The sequence below is a fragment of the Hemiscyllium ocellatum genome, chromosome 19 (assembly GCF_020745735.1).
Source record: "Hemiscyllium ocellatum isolate sHemOce1 chromosome 19, sHemOce1.pat.X.cur, whole genome shotgun sequence".
Classification (NCBI taxonomy): Eukaryota; Metazoa; Chordata; class Chondrichthyes; order Orectolobiformes; family Hemiscylliidae; genus Hemiscyllium; species Hemiscyllium ocellatum.
In genome coordinates this window covers 49,854,062-49,870,173 of record NC_083419.1, presented here as the reverse complement: position 1 = coordinate 49,870,173, position 16,112 = coordinate 49,854,062, and the positions used below count along the sequence as shown (strand labels likewise).

The 16,112-nt window shown below is 40.6% G+C and overlaps 1 protein-coding gene across 11 annotated transcripts in view; it reads left to right on the top strand.

Moving 5' to 3' along the window:
* The window catches only part of bicd1a (bicaudal D homolog 1a), a 207,803-nt gene that overhangs the window by 28,384 nt on the left and 163,307 nt on the right, over nt 1–16,112 (top strand). The window lies entirely within an intron of this gene.

Genomic DNA, 16,112 nt, shown 5'->3' with positions numbered 1-16,112 from the left:
AAACAAAAAAAAATACATGTAAATTATCCTTTATCATCATTAATAATTGACATTTGGAATTTAAAAGAAATATTTATTAATTCAATAATCCTACAGGTCTCTTTACATAATGACCGGCAGGAGGCTAGAAGAACATAGCAAGCCAGGCAGCATCAGGAAGTGGAGAAGTCGACATTTTGGATGTAACACTTCTTCAAGGTCCTGAAAAAGGGTTTCACCCGAAACGTCGACTTCTCCACCTTCTGATGCTGCCTGGCTTGCTGTGTTCTTCCAGCCTCCTGCCTGTCTATTTTGGATTCCAGCATCTGCAGTTTTTTTGTCTGTTTACGTAATGAGGCAGTCAAGGAATTAGTTGCGTAGCTTATTCTCTGTGGGTTGTTTAGAGTGTAACTAAGAGAAAACATTAAAGCACAAGGTCATAAATCACGGCAATAAACTCATGAGAAAAATATTCACATTCAAATCTACCTTTCTACCTTGGTAACATTAGAAAACTTTGCTTTCGTCTCAGCCTTGTGTCTGCTGAAATCCAAATCTATTCCTTTGCCCCTTTTGATGTTAATTATCCAAACAGTTCCTTGACTAAATCTACCTCCGTGGGCTTCCAGTCCCCACAGTATTCCCTGATTGATTTCTTCTCCCACCTCTGCAATCTCATCTCGCTCTCTATATTCTGACACTACACCTGCTACATTTATTGAGTGGTCCTCTTCTTGCCCACTCCCAAACCCATTTCACTGTCAAGAGGTGATGCTAGGCTTTGGCTGATGAAATTGTCTTAATTTTCATCTTCAAGATTTAAAACCTATCTGTTGTCCTGACACCTTCCTTAACTTTGCTTGGTCCCGTTTGATATCCTAGGTTACCTCCTGTAAAGCATCAAGACATCTTTTGAGTGCTTTGTTATGTGACAGGTGGAAAGCCAGTTTCCTTGGTCAAGATAATTTTTTGCGAAATCTCAGGGACAGCATCATGAGGTTCCTCTTGACCTCTAATGTAGAGACCTGCAACAGAGACAGGCCCTTTGACCCAAACTGATCCATGCTGACCAAAATATCCATCCATGCTAACCCCATTTCCCTGCAGTTGGCACATGTTCAGGCAACTAACTTTGATCGAGACAGCCAAGAGCCTTTTCATGTTCTTAATGATGCTTAATGATCACTGAGCTGCCAGAGGAAGTGGTGGAGGTAATTTAAAAGGCATCTGGATGGGTATATGAACAGGAAGGGTTAAGAAGGATATGGGCCAAGTGCTGGCAAATGGGGCTAGATCAGTTTTGGCTGTCATGGAATGAGTTGAACCGAAGGATCTGTTTCTGTGCTATATGACTCTATGTCACTGCCACATTTAAAGGCAGCCATGATTTGGAGTAACCAGTGTTGGACTGAGGTGGACAAAGTTAAAAATCACACAATATCAGTTTATAGTGCAACAGGTTTATTTGGAAGCACTAGGTTTCGGAGTGCTGAGCTCCGAAAGCTAATACTTCCAAGTAAGACTGTTGGACTATAACCTGATGTCGTGTGATTATTAACGTTTAAAGATGTAACACTTGGTGCATTCTGACTTTTTTTTTCAGTCTCACCATGGATTGTCCTCACTGTCGTAAGGTATATGCCAAGCGTTCTAGCAGTTTTGACTCTCATTCTCCTGCTTTGTTTTTAAACATTCAATTTAACTCCTAAGCTGATAGTTCTTCTTGATCTCTTTGCAGCAGCAAGCTTATGTTTAAAAGGCTTTGTAACAATTGCTCACCATTTAAGGCACTTTAAAATGGCTCATCAGCCTCTCCTGCTTTCTTACTGTCTTTAGAATGGTTCCTGTGACTTATCTGCTGCAGACAGGAACCTCTGTGCAGTACTTTTGACCCAAACAAGCCCTGAGACAAGGAAAGCATTCACTTCACTTGTGTGTGGTATAAGAAGTGACCTGTTGAATTATGGAATGGATTCCACATTAGACAAACATCTATCTTTTAAGACCTCATGACATAGAACATTCTGGTATAAGGTGTTTGTTTCAGGAATGCAGAAAGTGGCAAGTGATTAAGTAGGCCGATGGCAAGGAGGTTGGAGTGGTACAAGTCCTATTTGAAGTTGTTTGCAGTCACGCTGTCATGGAGTCAGTGTGGTCAGCTAGGTGTGTTTGTCTGTGTATGTGTGCGTATAATGTACAGTAATATCAGTTAGCATAGAACCCAAACTGGGTGTAAATTTGTGAAATTGTGGCCTTCTAAATAGTTAACTAATTGTGAATAAATTTCAGATTGCTGACTCAGCAGAATCCTCCGATTTGTGATATTCCTTATACACACTAACATATCTTGAAAATCATAAATGGTATCACAAGCCACAACCAAAACCAGCCTCAGTGAAGAAAGGTCAGCCAACGAGTTGGGCTTTCTGCTTGATTTGAATAAAGTCAGACTTCCTAGACCACAAAGTCATGAGTTAATCCATTGTGCTGGACGTTGTCACTGTTCCCAATGAGTTTGTGTTGATTTCGACAGCACTACATGGACTAAAACTGAGCACCAATGTTAAAGTGAGGAACACTGTCATCATCGGGACTTGGGCCCTGATGAAGCCGTTAAAGCAAAATGATGTTCAACAGGATGTCTTTAAGTAAGGAGGTTAGGGCTGTAGGGAACACTATCCAGCTGTGCTTATCTCCTTTTGTAACCACATTCCTTTTTGCTCCTGTAACCTAAATGACATGCTGCACCATGGTGCCATGGTCACTTCACTCATTCACCTTGCAGCCCTTGTTCTTATTCACACAGGTAACAGCACCTTGTACATACACACAAACTCAGTGGCTGTGCAGTTCCAGCAACATATGCCGCTTCCTCATATTGGCCTGAATTACACCATGATCATTGCCAATTCTAACGTTCTGCCTGCTGTGCAAAGCATTCAGGTTATTCTCTCCTCCTCCCTGATGCCCCACAATATCTCCAACTCAGACTCTGGCTCAGCAACTCTGAGCTGAAGTTGCCCAAACTGCAGACACATACCGCAAATGTGATTGTCAGGGATTGCAGTGGTATTTGACATGTTAGTTACAAAATACTGCCGACTGCCATGCCTATCCAATCTTATTTATTTAATCAATCAATTAATTTTTTGTTTGCTTAGCTAAGTTAAGAGAATATTGTACTTCTAGATATGGAGAGAAAGGAAGAAGATGTCAGCAACTGGAGCTTTCAAAACGAAATAGAGATAGGAGCAATTCTTTCTCTCACGCCATTCAATTGCCGTGTGAAACAAATTCCTGACCTCGCACTCAGTCCCCATCACAACTGGGAATAATTTCCTTTGCATGTCCCCCGAGTACTGGGCTTTAATGTGGAATGTTCAATCAGAGGGCACAGGAGTGCTGCTATGAGCAATGAAATTGTTCTACAAAGCTGAATTAAGGCTGAGTAAGCCAGAAACAACTAGTTTACTTGAGCTCCAAGGAAATGTTTTCTGTTGGCAAGAATAAAACTAGCAGGTGGAGAATGACATATGTTTGTACAGGCCTTTGAGGTACCCCAATGTGCTTTACTTTGGGTCTAAAAGTGATTTTTGAAGTGAAGTGACTGTTGTAATGTCGGTGATCCATCTCTGTGGTAACCTGGTGGCCATTCGCAATGGTAAACGTTGTCAGGGTGGTGGGGATGTCCATGGCAAACCCACTACTCTTTTCATTCAACAGTCAAACTGACTTCTGAGTAGGAACTGCAGTTTATTTCTAGTTCTCTCTTTTGCTCTCTCTTGCTCTCCCTCTGGCTCCCTTGCTTGTTTTCTCTTCCTCTCTCTCTCTCTCTCTCTCTCTGTCTCTCTTGTCCTCTCGCCCTCTTGCTGTCTCGCTCTCTCTCCCTCTCTCTGATATCGCCCTGCTACACCCAACCTGGTTCACCAAGTCAGAAGTCAATGGGAGCTTGAATGCTACCTCTGTTCTCTGTTAACTCAGCAAAAAATTAGTGAGCCTTCTGGTTAGCACTTGTCCACAATGTGATTTGACTGACAGAGTCATTCAAGGATTCAGTTTGATGCGCACAGAAAGCGATTAAACCATCAAGATCAATGCAGTTTGAAAGAACAACCTTTCTCAGAAAAGGCACCTAATCTTATTTTGTAATTTTAATCTTTTCATTTTTTGTGACCATTGTGTCTTTTTCAGATTTGAGCAGCTACAAAAGATAAATAAGGCTGGGATGAATCACTTATTACAAGCTGAACATTTCAGATAGCAGTTTCTGAATGATTATACATTGGAAATGTTATACTGTGGGAGATGTTATCTTTGAACACTGCTCTGTACCATTTTTAGTGTTGTGCTTAACAAAGAAGATGTAATTTCTTTAGGACTGTTCTTCATTTTCTTCTGAAGCCTCCTAAAGATGTTTTTGATGGATTAGTTCTGGATGCTTTGTAATGCTAAATTATAACATAGATTTGAGTTGTTGTTGACTTAACAACTTTGTGGGGCATCGGCAGCTTTCTGGTATCTTTAGCAAGTCATTACTCAGTGTGTGAGGATAGATGGGGGATATCGGTAGCTATTTACTTTTCAAGAACATCACAGAGAAACCTGACCACAATTCCCCATTTCCCACCCGTCACTAACAGCAGAGTAGCATAGAATCAAGTTGGAATGTTTCAGCTGGTTGACAGTGGATATCATTGCAGAGGGGGACAGCTTAATGTCTCTTATCATTGCAGTGACAGGCTTCCTTTGACAGTCTCTGCCCCTCTCCCCCTGCAGCTACTGGCTTCTCTTTTTCATTGCACGTTCCCCATTCCACCCAACCGCTTGGGATAGACTTTCGATGGTACTACCTTGCAAGGAAAACTGACTGCCCCACCTTCTCATCTTGCCTTGCCCAGTAGTTCCCCCCCCCCACACCCCCCAGGACTTGGACCTTGCTCATCAGACTATCCCTGCCCTCCTCCCTGGGACTTTGCCAGACTGCTACTCAGGGAAAAGGTCTCCTGTTTTTTTTAAAATTAGGAGCCATGTTATGGCTACAAATTTGTGCTGCCTAGGTTGGTGCCCTTGAGGACTGCTGTGGTGCACTCACACGCTGCTGCACTGTGCAGCCTCAAAACCTGAGCACCCTGCACATCCTTTCCTGCAACTCCACCACATTTACTCATTACCACAGTTTTAAAACGGAAAGGAAAGCTGAAGCAATCCATCATCACTGTCCCTTCCTTGACAACTAGATGCTGATTGATTTGGTAACTCAATTGTTTTATGTTGTTCCATCAATAAAATATCAAAGCTCTAGTAGAATCTCAGAGATATAACGTGAAAATGGAAGAAATTATTTACCTATGCAGCTTGTGTCTGAATTTAATGACACCTTGACTGTGTCCTTGTATAGCTGGGTGGAAAACAGCTGTGAGTTCTAGTGAAACATACATCTTAAAAACAACCGAGCCCAGCTGTACTTACCTCGGGAGTAGGCAGGCTGGTTATTTCTAAGCTCATATTTTTTCTAAAAATACTACTAAAATGGGGCAGTCTGTCAGTTATTCCATGTTAAGGTTTCATGATTGAACACTGCTCTTCAAGAGGCAACCTATCTCCCTCCCCCAGATAAAGTACCAGTGGTACATTCCACTATGTTTGTCGCAATCAGGAATACGTGCTTTCTCTATGCTGAGCTTTTGCTATAGATCCATTTTTGGTTAAAATAACAACTCTGCTTCTGCAGCTGCTGGGCTTTGTAGTCACGGCTCGGAGACATTTAAACCATATGGATCCTCAAAAGCCTCCTGTTTCTTATAGAAACATTCAAAAAAATCTTCTTTCCTTGATATCATCTTCTCTGTGTATAATTGACAGCTTTTCATCATTATTTAATGTTTTATCTTCAAATGTCTTCCGTTCCTTTTCTCCCCCACTAAGGATTTGCAAGAACTGTTTCATTTTAAATCTTGTTACTATGTGCTTAGAATCACTATAACAGCAGAAGTAAGCATTACCATGAAGATTGCTTTAAGCTATCCCTAATGTTTATCCAATTCTTGCTCCTGGACACCTTTTTCCAGCAACCATCTCGGGATCTTTCCTTTAATCTGAGTACTGTTTGTGTGACAAAAAATGGTGTTAAGACATGGGCAAAAGATGAGTCCTCATTGATGTCAGAAAGCAAAATAAACTGCATCTGAATCAGTGTTAAAACCTCATTGTGTTATCATCTGACAGGGGAGCACACATTCCTGAAACAACCATATAGATTGTACCTTCCATTTGCTATTTTAATTGAAAACATTTAAATATTTTCATTGATCACAACTATGAATCAATCAAAGTCTCTCACCAAACTCTATCTTGTGTGTCCTTACTGTCTTCAGGTTTTCAGATGTTCAAACTCATTATCATGTCATAATGGACAAGAGATTGTTGGTTGTGTTGGCGGTGATGCAATGGTAAATTAGTTTTTGGTAAATTCTTGCCAGTAGTAGACCTCTTAGGAGGTTTGGAAATTGAAGTAGATCATTTGTAATGTAAAGGCATTTAAAAATCCCAACAAATTGTTAGTACATTAGTAGAAAGGAGATTAAATCTTTGAAAGTAAGCCAGGTAATCCCAACCTTTGTCTCAGAAAGACATAAGAGCTGTATTACTTGTAAGACCGCAACATGGGGAAACTGTGTGCCAAGAGTTTTATAAGAAACTACAGAAGATATTACTGTAACTAACCCTTGTAATCCTTCATTCTTGTTCCCAATATTTACCCACTTAATCCACATGGAGTTTTAATATTCAATATGTTTGCAGCCAATGAAATAAAGGCCACAGAGGATCTCCTCACTCATTCTCAGTGCTAATTTGATATTACTGAATCCTGAATAATCTTTTGCCACATCAAAGGCAAATACTTATTTACAGATAAGCATGATCAATTCGACAACTACAAATTCATACTGTGCTAATGCTCCATTTAGACTGGAAGTTCTTGTAGTTATTGTTATATTTGACTAGATGTGAGCCTGGTTTGAGCAAAATAATTATAATGCTCAAATAAAAATAGCAAATGCTGGAAATAAAGAGCAGGTCTGGCAACCACTGTGAAGGGAGAAGCAGAGAGAATGTTACAGATTAATTACCATTTGTCAGAAATTGTGCTGTTAGAAGATCACAGCTTTGAAATGTTATCTCTGTTTCTCTTCCACAGATGTTCCCAGGTTTGTTGAGTATTTTCTGATTTTAGTTAGATTTTCCACATCCACAGTATTTTACTTTTGTCAAGGCAGAAGTACTTGTGGGCATCTTCAGCCACAAGTGTGGAATGGATGACCCATTTCTGCATCTTCCTGAGGTCTACCCCATCACTGACACGATTTAGACAATTTGATTCACTCCACTTAATATCAAATACTATTTGCAAGCACTGGGTACATCAAAGTCCATTGGCTTTGGCAAAATCCTCACCAATACACTGAAGGCATGTGCACCAGAACTAACTGTGCCTCTAGTCAAGCTGTTTAAGTGTAGCTACAATTGGCATCTATGTGACAACATGGAAAATAGGCCAGAGATTTCTGTTCACAAAAAGCAGGACAAATCCAGTCTAGCCAATACTACCCAGTAAATCAACTCTTGATCGTCAGAGTGATGGCAGGGGTCTTTGACCATGTTATTGAGCAGCATTTTCTCAGCAATAACCTGCACACTGATGTTTAATTTGGTTTGTGTCAGTGCCTCTTGACTCCAAACCACATTCTAGCCTTGTTCCAAATATGTTAAATTCTAGAGCTGACTTGAAAGTGGTTGTATTGACGAGATGTCAGTGCTTGACAACTTTTGGTATCAAGGAGCCCAAATAAAATTGAATTCAGTTGATATTGAGAGAACTCGCCCCATTGACTGGAATCATAGCTACCGTAAAGGAAGATGCTTCAGGAGGCTAATCAACTGAATCCCAGAACTTCAATACAGGATTGGCTCACAGCACTGTCCTAGGTCCAGATATGTTTAGCTGCTTCATCAATGATACTTACCTCCAGTGCATCAAGCATAGATATACTGAGAATTACATAGTGTTAAGTCCCATTCATACATTCTCACATCATTAAGTAGTCCATACACATACGACAACACTTGAAGACATTCAAGCTTGTGCTGATAAGTAATAAGGAGCATTCTGCTGGCATAGATGTCATCTTCAGCAAGAGACCTGCACTTCTTGACGTTTAAAGGCATTAACACGTTGAATAACCCACTGTCATTGAGGGCAGTTAGGAGTAGACAATAAACTTCAGCCTAGGCCAGCATAGAATGATTCTTTGAAGGAATGAAAGCTGCTTTTAATACCCAATCTTGGGCAGGTTTGTAAATCTGCATCTATAAGGATGATAATGTCTAGAACATTTACCTCTACTTTGGCCACCAACTCAGCTATCATATTGCTTTAGTAACCTTTGCTAATTGTCTGGGAACCTTTTGCTTTTAAATATGAGAATGTTTCTGTCTTAACTTTAGAAGGAATTCAAATTTCCAGCTCCTTTCTATAGAGAACTGGTTTAATATCATATAACACAAAACCATCAATTAAATTCTGACAGAGTCATACAGCAGAGAAACAACCCCTTTATTCTAACTCATCCATGCTAACCAGGTTTCTCAAACTAAATGAGTCCCACTTGTCTGCGTTTGGTCCATATCCTTCTAAACCTTTCCTATTCATGTATCTGTCCAAATGTCTTTTAAATTTCATAACTGTACCTGCATCTACCACTTCCTCTGGCAGTTCATTCCACATATGAACCACCCTCTGTGTAAAAGGGTTGCTCCTCAGGTCCCTTTTAAAACTTTCTCTTCTCACCTTAAATTAATGCCCTCTAGTTTTGGACTCCCCTATCCTGAGGAAAAGACACCTGATATTCATCTTAGCTATGCCCCTCATGATTTTATAAACCACCATAAGGTCATCACTCAACCTCCTATGCTCGAGTGAAAAAAGTCCCAGCCTTTCTATATAACTCAAGCCCAGTCCTGGCAACATTCTTGCAAATCTTTTCTGCATCCTCTGCAATTTAGTAGTATCCTTTGTATAGCGGGGTGACCAGAACTGTAGACAATGTTCCAAAAGTGGCCTCAGCAATGTCCTGAACAAATGCAACATGATGTCCCAACTCTTGTTATTCAAAGATCTCAGCAATGAATGCACCATGCTATTTGCCTTCTTTATCACCCTGAATATCTATGATGCAACTTTCAAAGAACTATGTACCTGAACCCGTAGGTCTCTCAGTTCCACAATATTCCCTGGGTTCCTACCATTAACCTAGTGTGTCCTTCCCTTGTTCATCTCTATATTTATTCAAGTTAAACTCCAACTGCCACTCCTTGGCCCATTGGCTCAATTGATCAAGATCCCTTTGTAATCTTAGGTAACCTTCTTCATTGTTGACTAGACCACCAATTTTGGTGTTATCTGCAAACTTAGTAACCATGCTTCTGAAATTCTCATTCAAATCATTTATATAAATGACAAACAACTGTGGACCCTACACCACTCCCTGCGAACACTACTGGTCACAAGCCACCAGTCTGAAAAGCAATGCATCACCACCACCACCACCACCACCACCACTCTCTGTCTCCTAACATCAAGCAAATTCTGTATCCAATGGCAAGCACTCCCTGAATCCCATGTGATCTAACTTTACTAACCAGTCTACCATCCAGAACCTGTCAAAGGCATTACTAAAGACCATGTAGACAATGTCTCCTGCTCTGCTCGCATTTATCTTCTTGGTCATGTCCTCAGAAAGCTCAATCAAATGTGTGAGGTACAATTTCGCACACAAAGCCATGCCGACTATTGCTAATCCTTGCCTTTCCAGATGCATGCAAATCCTGTCTCTCAGAATTCCCTCCAGAACTTACTCATCATTGATGTCATACTCATTGGTCTATAGTTTCCGGGCTTCTCCTTGCAGACTTTCTTAAATAAAGGCACATTAGTCACCCTGCAGTTCTCTGGTACCTCACCCATGGCTGCAGATGATACAAATATCTCTGTAAGGGCCCAGCAATTTCTTCCCTAGCTTCCCACAATGTCTCGAGATACACCTGGTCATGACCTGGAGATTTATCCACGTCTGTTTTATGAGATCACCAGCAAAAGCAATTTGGTAATTGCGGCTGGTAGAGGGTAGTTGATAGCCAAGTGGTATTGTGACTGGCCTGGTAATCCAGAAACCCAGATAATGTCTGGTTTAGCAGATGATGGAATAGGAATTTAATAGAAATCCAAAATATCAGGGAAAGTCTCCTAAACTTGATGTTCATTTAGAGATACCACTTTGATGGTATGACGCAAACCATGTACTACAAGTAAACCACATTCTCTTTCTCCCCTTTGGGAAAAAAAATGGTGTTTCCTGAAGAGAGGCAACGCTGTTGTTTCATTGCAGCACAGGCTGCTACGTAGCCTTCAAAAGAGTTAAACTTCTATCGTAGCTTGAATCATCTTGACTGAGATGTACATTTTGTTTTGTTCCCTATTTGCTTGGCTGAGTTGCAAGTTTTATTTCATGGTTGCTGCATTCTCACTTGTTTCTTGTTCCGACAGCAGTCATTTGCATCCTTACATCACTAGATTAAAGTGCACTTAAAAACACCATTAGTGGCTGATGGGATATTATAATGGGCATTTTTTTAGATGGACTTATTTTGGCATGGCTAATCGATGTATTCAATTTCTCAACCAGGTTAAGATAATGACTGTTTGGCAGAATATCTGCGGAAATGCGCTACAATTGTGGTAACATTGGAAATGGGAGAGTGGAAAATCTTCAGTTTATGTCACAAGGCTGCAGTTACAATGCCAAAACTGCTATTGTACAAATGACCTCTTCTTGTACCATATCCTCATTGACAACAAAAAGCAGAAAGAACATATCTTGTCTTGAGTCAGTTGGTCATTAGAAGGCATGCTCCAATCCTGTCCATTGAATTAACTAAACAATACTTCAGTTCTGAAGAAGGATCACTGGAGCCAACACGTTAATTCTGATTCCTCTCCCTATATGCTGCCACACCTGCTGAGTTTTTCCAGCAGTTTTTGTTTTTGTTTCTGATTTCCACTGTTCTTTAGTTTTTTTTGTAAACAACAGCAAGCTTGTTCTATTCAACTTCTATTGATCTCTTTGGAATGTGTGCTGGAAACTCCAACATTAGCAATCATCTCATTGGCTGGCACAGAGTTACCAAATATGTGGGATATTTTGAATGTTTATACACGACAGTGATCAGTCTGACACTGATGTCTGCAGTTAAGGGTACAGCCAGACCTGCGGATTTTTAATTAATTAATTCAGGAGAATTTGTAGAGACTGAGTCCTTGCTCAGCTGTAATAATTTTTACCTTCATTCTATGGATGTTTCAAATTGGTATCACAGATGGATAATGCCTAGGAAATCTGTTGGTCCCTTGGCAACTTGAGTATCACTCTGAATTTACTCCACGCAGTGTTGAGAGTTCCTAATTTTTGGTACACTTGCTAGGCCATTCTAAAGGGGAGTTAAGAGTCAGTCATGTTGCCATGAGTCTGGAGTCACACGTGGGCCACACCAGCTAAGGACAGCAGCTTCTTGCCCTAAGGGACATGTATGAATCAGATGGGGTTTTAAACAGTGAATTCATGGTCATCATTAGACTTTAATTCCAGGATTTTATTGAATTCACATTCCGCTATTTGCAGTGGAATTCAAACCCAGGTCCCCAGATCATTAACATGGATCTCTGGATTACTGGTCAGTGACAATACCACTAAGCCATCACTCATTATCACCTTTTTTAAGGGCATCTAGGGCTGGACATCAAATGCTGCTCCAGCCAATAGCACTCTCAGCCCGTGAACGGTTTAAGAAAAAAATTAACTTTGAAAGACTGCCTTGTTCCTTCAGGGATTTCTACTGCAGTTGTAGTGTTGGTTTGAAGCAGAAACTGATATGAACCAATATTAAAGTCATAGCTAAGTGCTCTATTGCTCCAAAATGTAATTTATCATTGTGCTGCAGCCAAGATACAATCAGAGAGATGCTATCAAGTCTGCAGTGATTTGCCAAGTTCTAGCTAAGAACCTAGGAGATTTATATGGAGGTGGGGTGGTATTCCTTCATAAAGAACCTCACAAGTAAAACTGGTCTTTCCCAAATCTGAATACTGTTGTTGTTGATGACTGAATCGTGACAGGAGTCTCCAGTTGTTCCTCCAATCAGCCAATTGCTGTGACCCTGACCAAATGGTGTTCTGTTTTTTTGGAACTATTTTCTCTTCTTGTTGTTTTAAAGATGATGGGTTGGGCTGTGGATTTATACTTGCGTCATTGTTCCAGTAGAAGTCATTTTGTTTCGGAGCTACATCAGTGGCCAAAAAGAAAATCCTAGTTGAATTTTGATGGAGTAGGTAGATAGGTGGAACTGGAGATGAGTTTTCTCAGCAGTGCTAAAGTGCGCTGTTTAGTGTTTCTCCATATTAATAAATGTTAAATAACAGACATGTTACTATTGTACAGAATGGCTCATAATTCTGACTACCTGATTGAATAGTATTTTTTAAGAATACATTATGTGTGGATCACTTTAGTGCGTCAGAAACTGGTTAAACAACAAGCTAGGTAGAGGTATGGAAATATTGGTTAATAGAAAAAGCAGAGAGCTGCAAATCCGTATCAGGAAGGAGTTACTGGACTTATTGAGGGTGGAAATTGTATTTTCAATACAAAATTCCTTATCAAAATTGGAACATAAGACATTCGGTATTTCATTAAAATGTATTATCCCGGGTGAGTACTGTACATGGTGTGATGACATAATTAATCTTTGGTCAAAATGATGTGTTGTTAATCCTTCAATTCTCATCAAAGTAGTTCATTAATTTTAAATTCCTCATGAAATCTTTTTGGTCTTCTCTGCTTTAATGGGAACAGTTTGAGTGCCTCGGGTCTCTCTGCTAATGATCTGTTTTATTTCCTGTTTTCTTCCTCTCCCTTGTCTGTCATCTTCATGTTACTCCCCATAAGGACTGAGAATATATGAATTCAAGAGTATTTCAGTTGCGTCTCTTTCTGCATTCCAGAAAGTAGGTTATCATTTCATCAACCAACACTGGATTTCAGTTTTATTTTAAAGAAGTCAAAAACCACCCTTTGACTGTGACAAAGTTCTTTGAAAAATTAATATGATATCTAAATTATTTGTGCTTCAGTGGTTAGAGATTTAAGTTCATAACAATTGCCTTCTTCACTAGCCTCCAGGTACAATTAAGACTATGTGAGAATTGACCAAATATGCCTGCACTGACTGTTAAAGGCTCTCACTGCTTTTGTTCGAGAGCAAGTTCTGAGTTTTGGATTTCTTATTGAGAATGAAAGGCTGCAATCTCTTAGTCATATTTACTGGGATGCTTTGTAAGTGTTATCTTGGTGGTACCCATGGATGAACTGGGAAATCCATTCCCTAATGAAGTCCAGTTCTGGGGTGTTCAAGTCAGGCAACCCTGCCCTATACAAGAAATTCTGATATGACCTTAGCGAGGCCATCACAGATGCCAAGAGGCAATGCCAAATGAAGACTCACCACATGGGCACCCCATTGGTTGTGACAAGGCTTACACAACATACAGGCTACAAAGCAAAGTCACAGAATCGTGGGCAACAATACAACCCTCCGTAATGAGCTCAATGTATTCTATGCTTACTTTGAACAGAAGGTCAGTGAAATAATGTCACCTATCACAACAGCCTCGATGCACTTGTACCCACAGTCACCGGATGCAGATGCCAGATTGGCCGCCTTGAGACTGAACCCACAGAAGGTGACTGGTCCAGATGGAGTCCTCGCCTGTGAACTCAGTGGATCAGCTGGCAGGAGTATTCACAGACAGCTTTAACCTCTCCTTCCTACGATCGGAAGCCCCAACCTGCTTCAAAAAGACCACCATTATTCTGGCGCTAAAGTGAAATCATGCAGCGTGTCTCAATGACTACAGCCCTGTGGCTCTGACCTCTATAATCATGAAGTGTTTTGAGAGGTTAGTTGTTGCTCACATCACCTCCAGCCTATCAAATTGCTTTGATCCTTTGCAGTTTGCCTAATGGTGCAACAGGTCCGCAGCAGATGCCATCTCGTGCTACCTTCACCTCTCAAACATCTGGATAAAAAGAGTATATACATCAGGCTCCTACTTATTGACTACGGCTCCATCTTTAACACCATAAATGTAAACAGGCTCTCCTTAAAATCCGAGACCTAAGTCTTAGCTCCGTGACTTCCTGATCCACAGCCTACAATCTATAAGAATAAGTGACAATACAGTTTCTGCCATAATGCTCAATACTGGTGCCCCACAAGGCTATGTCCTTAGCCCCCTATTATACTCCTTTATTCATGCATGATTGTGTGCCTAAATTCCACCCTAACTCCCTTAACACATTTGTTGATGACATCCTGTTGTATGTCAGATTTCATACAGTGTGGAGGCAGAATTCAGGAAAGAGATTGTGTAATTAGCAGCATGGTGTAAAAACAGCAACCTTTCTATCAATGTCAACAAAATGAAGGAAGTGGCCATTGGCTTGTGTGCATTAATGGCTTGAGATGGAGATGGTTGAGAACATCAAGTTCCTGGGAATGATTATCACCAACACTCTGTCCTGGTATATGCATGGCCAAGAAAGCATATTGATGTCTCTACTTCCTCTTGAGGCTAAGGAAATTTGGATGTCCACAAAGATTCTTTCTTACTAGTTTTTACAGATACGCTATAGAAAGTATCCTATCTGGATGCATCACAATGTGGTATGGCAACTGCTGTTGCTTTTAGATGGGACAATTCTCTCCCACACTCAAGAGCATGGTCCTCTCATAAGTGTGTGTTAACACTCACCATCACCCCAATCTACTGGAATACCGCTCACTAGGCTCAATTGTGTTAGTCAAAAGCAGTGTACTAGCAAGCTGAACCAAATACAAGTGAAGTGAGTACCTGAATGGGTAAACTACTTTCTCCAAGCTTCGGTGAGTATGAACATCTTCAGTTACTTGGCTCTCTCAAAACCAAACCAGTTCTTTGAGCACGTCGTTACACTGTAAGGCTGGGTCCAAAGGAGGCAGCCTCAATGGTTGACCTGACCGCATGGATAAACAAGACTTAAGTCAAAAGGGGAGTTCTGAAGAAGTGTCATCTGGTCTTAATTCTGCTTCTCTCCTCACAGATGCTGCCAGATCTGCTGATTTTCTTCAGCACTTTATGCTCATTTTGACTGGAAAGGGGGGGAATCTGAAATGAATGGTGGCTCCACTCAAAAAGGTTCATAAATGGCGAGCTGAATGGAAAAGAAGAGCAGGGAATGGAACTTAAAGGTTGTGTTTGTCAGGAGCACTGGAAGGATCCTGCCGAATGGAGCAGGCATAGATGAAGCCATTATGCAAGCTGTAGATTCCAAGGTTGAAGGGCTGTATCACAGGTATATTGAAGAGCACCTGTTTTCAGGCCTATCACTATATTTACTTTAAAAGCAAACAAAATTCCACCTGTGGTGTTCACCACCATCACACCCCTTTCCTCATATACATACACACCCACCCATTCCTTCCCAATCCTTTGAGATTTATCTTTCTATTTTAAATGAAGAACAACAATCTAATTTCATCATGCTCATCAATTTTGTTGGTGATGGGGATTTTGGAAGTTTATTGAAAGTGCGCCAGGTTGAGGGTTTTGTGAAGAAAATAGAATACTGAAAAACCTGGAACACTCAGAAAGGTAATTGTGAATGTTGTGTGGCCTGCAGATTGCATGGTGAGCCTGTACCTTGTGAGAAAAGACGAAGATCTTGGCAGTTTGTAGGCTGTCAAATGGTCTCACTCACAAAAACCTAGCCCCATGTTAACATTCAGGAATAGGTTAAATAGCTTGTTAAAGGAAATGGAGAGAAAGGGACATGGGAGCAGAGGGTCTGCATGTGATTCAGATGATTGGTCTCGTTGGGGATAAACAATCAGTTGGCTCAGCCAAATGGCCTGTTTCCAAATTTTTAATTCTATGTAATTGCTGTTTTTTTGTCTCCATATGTACACAGACCTTAAGAGTGATT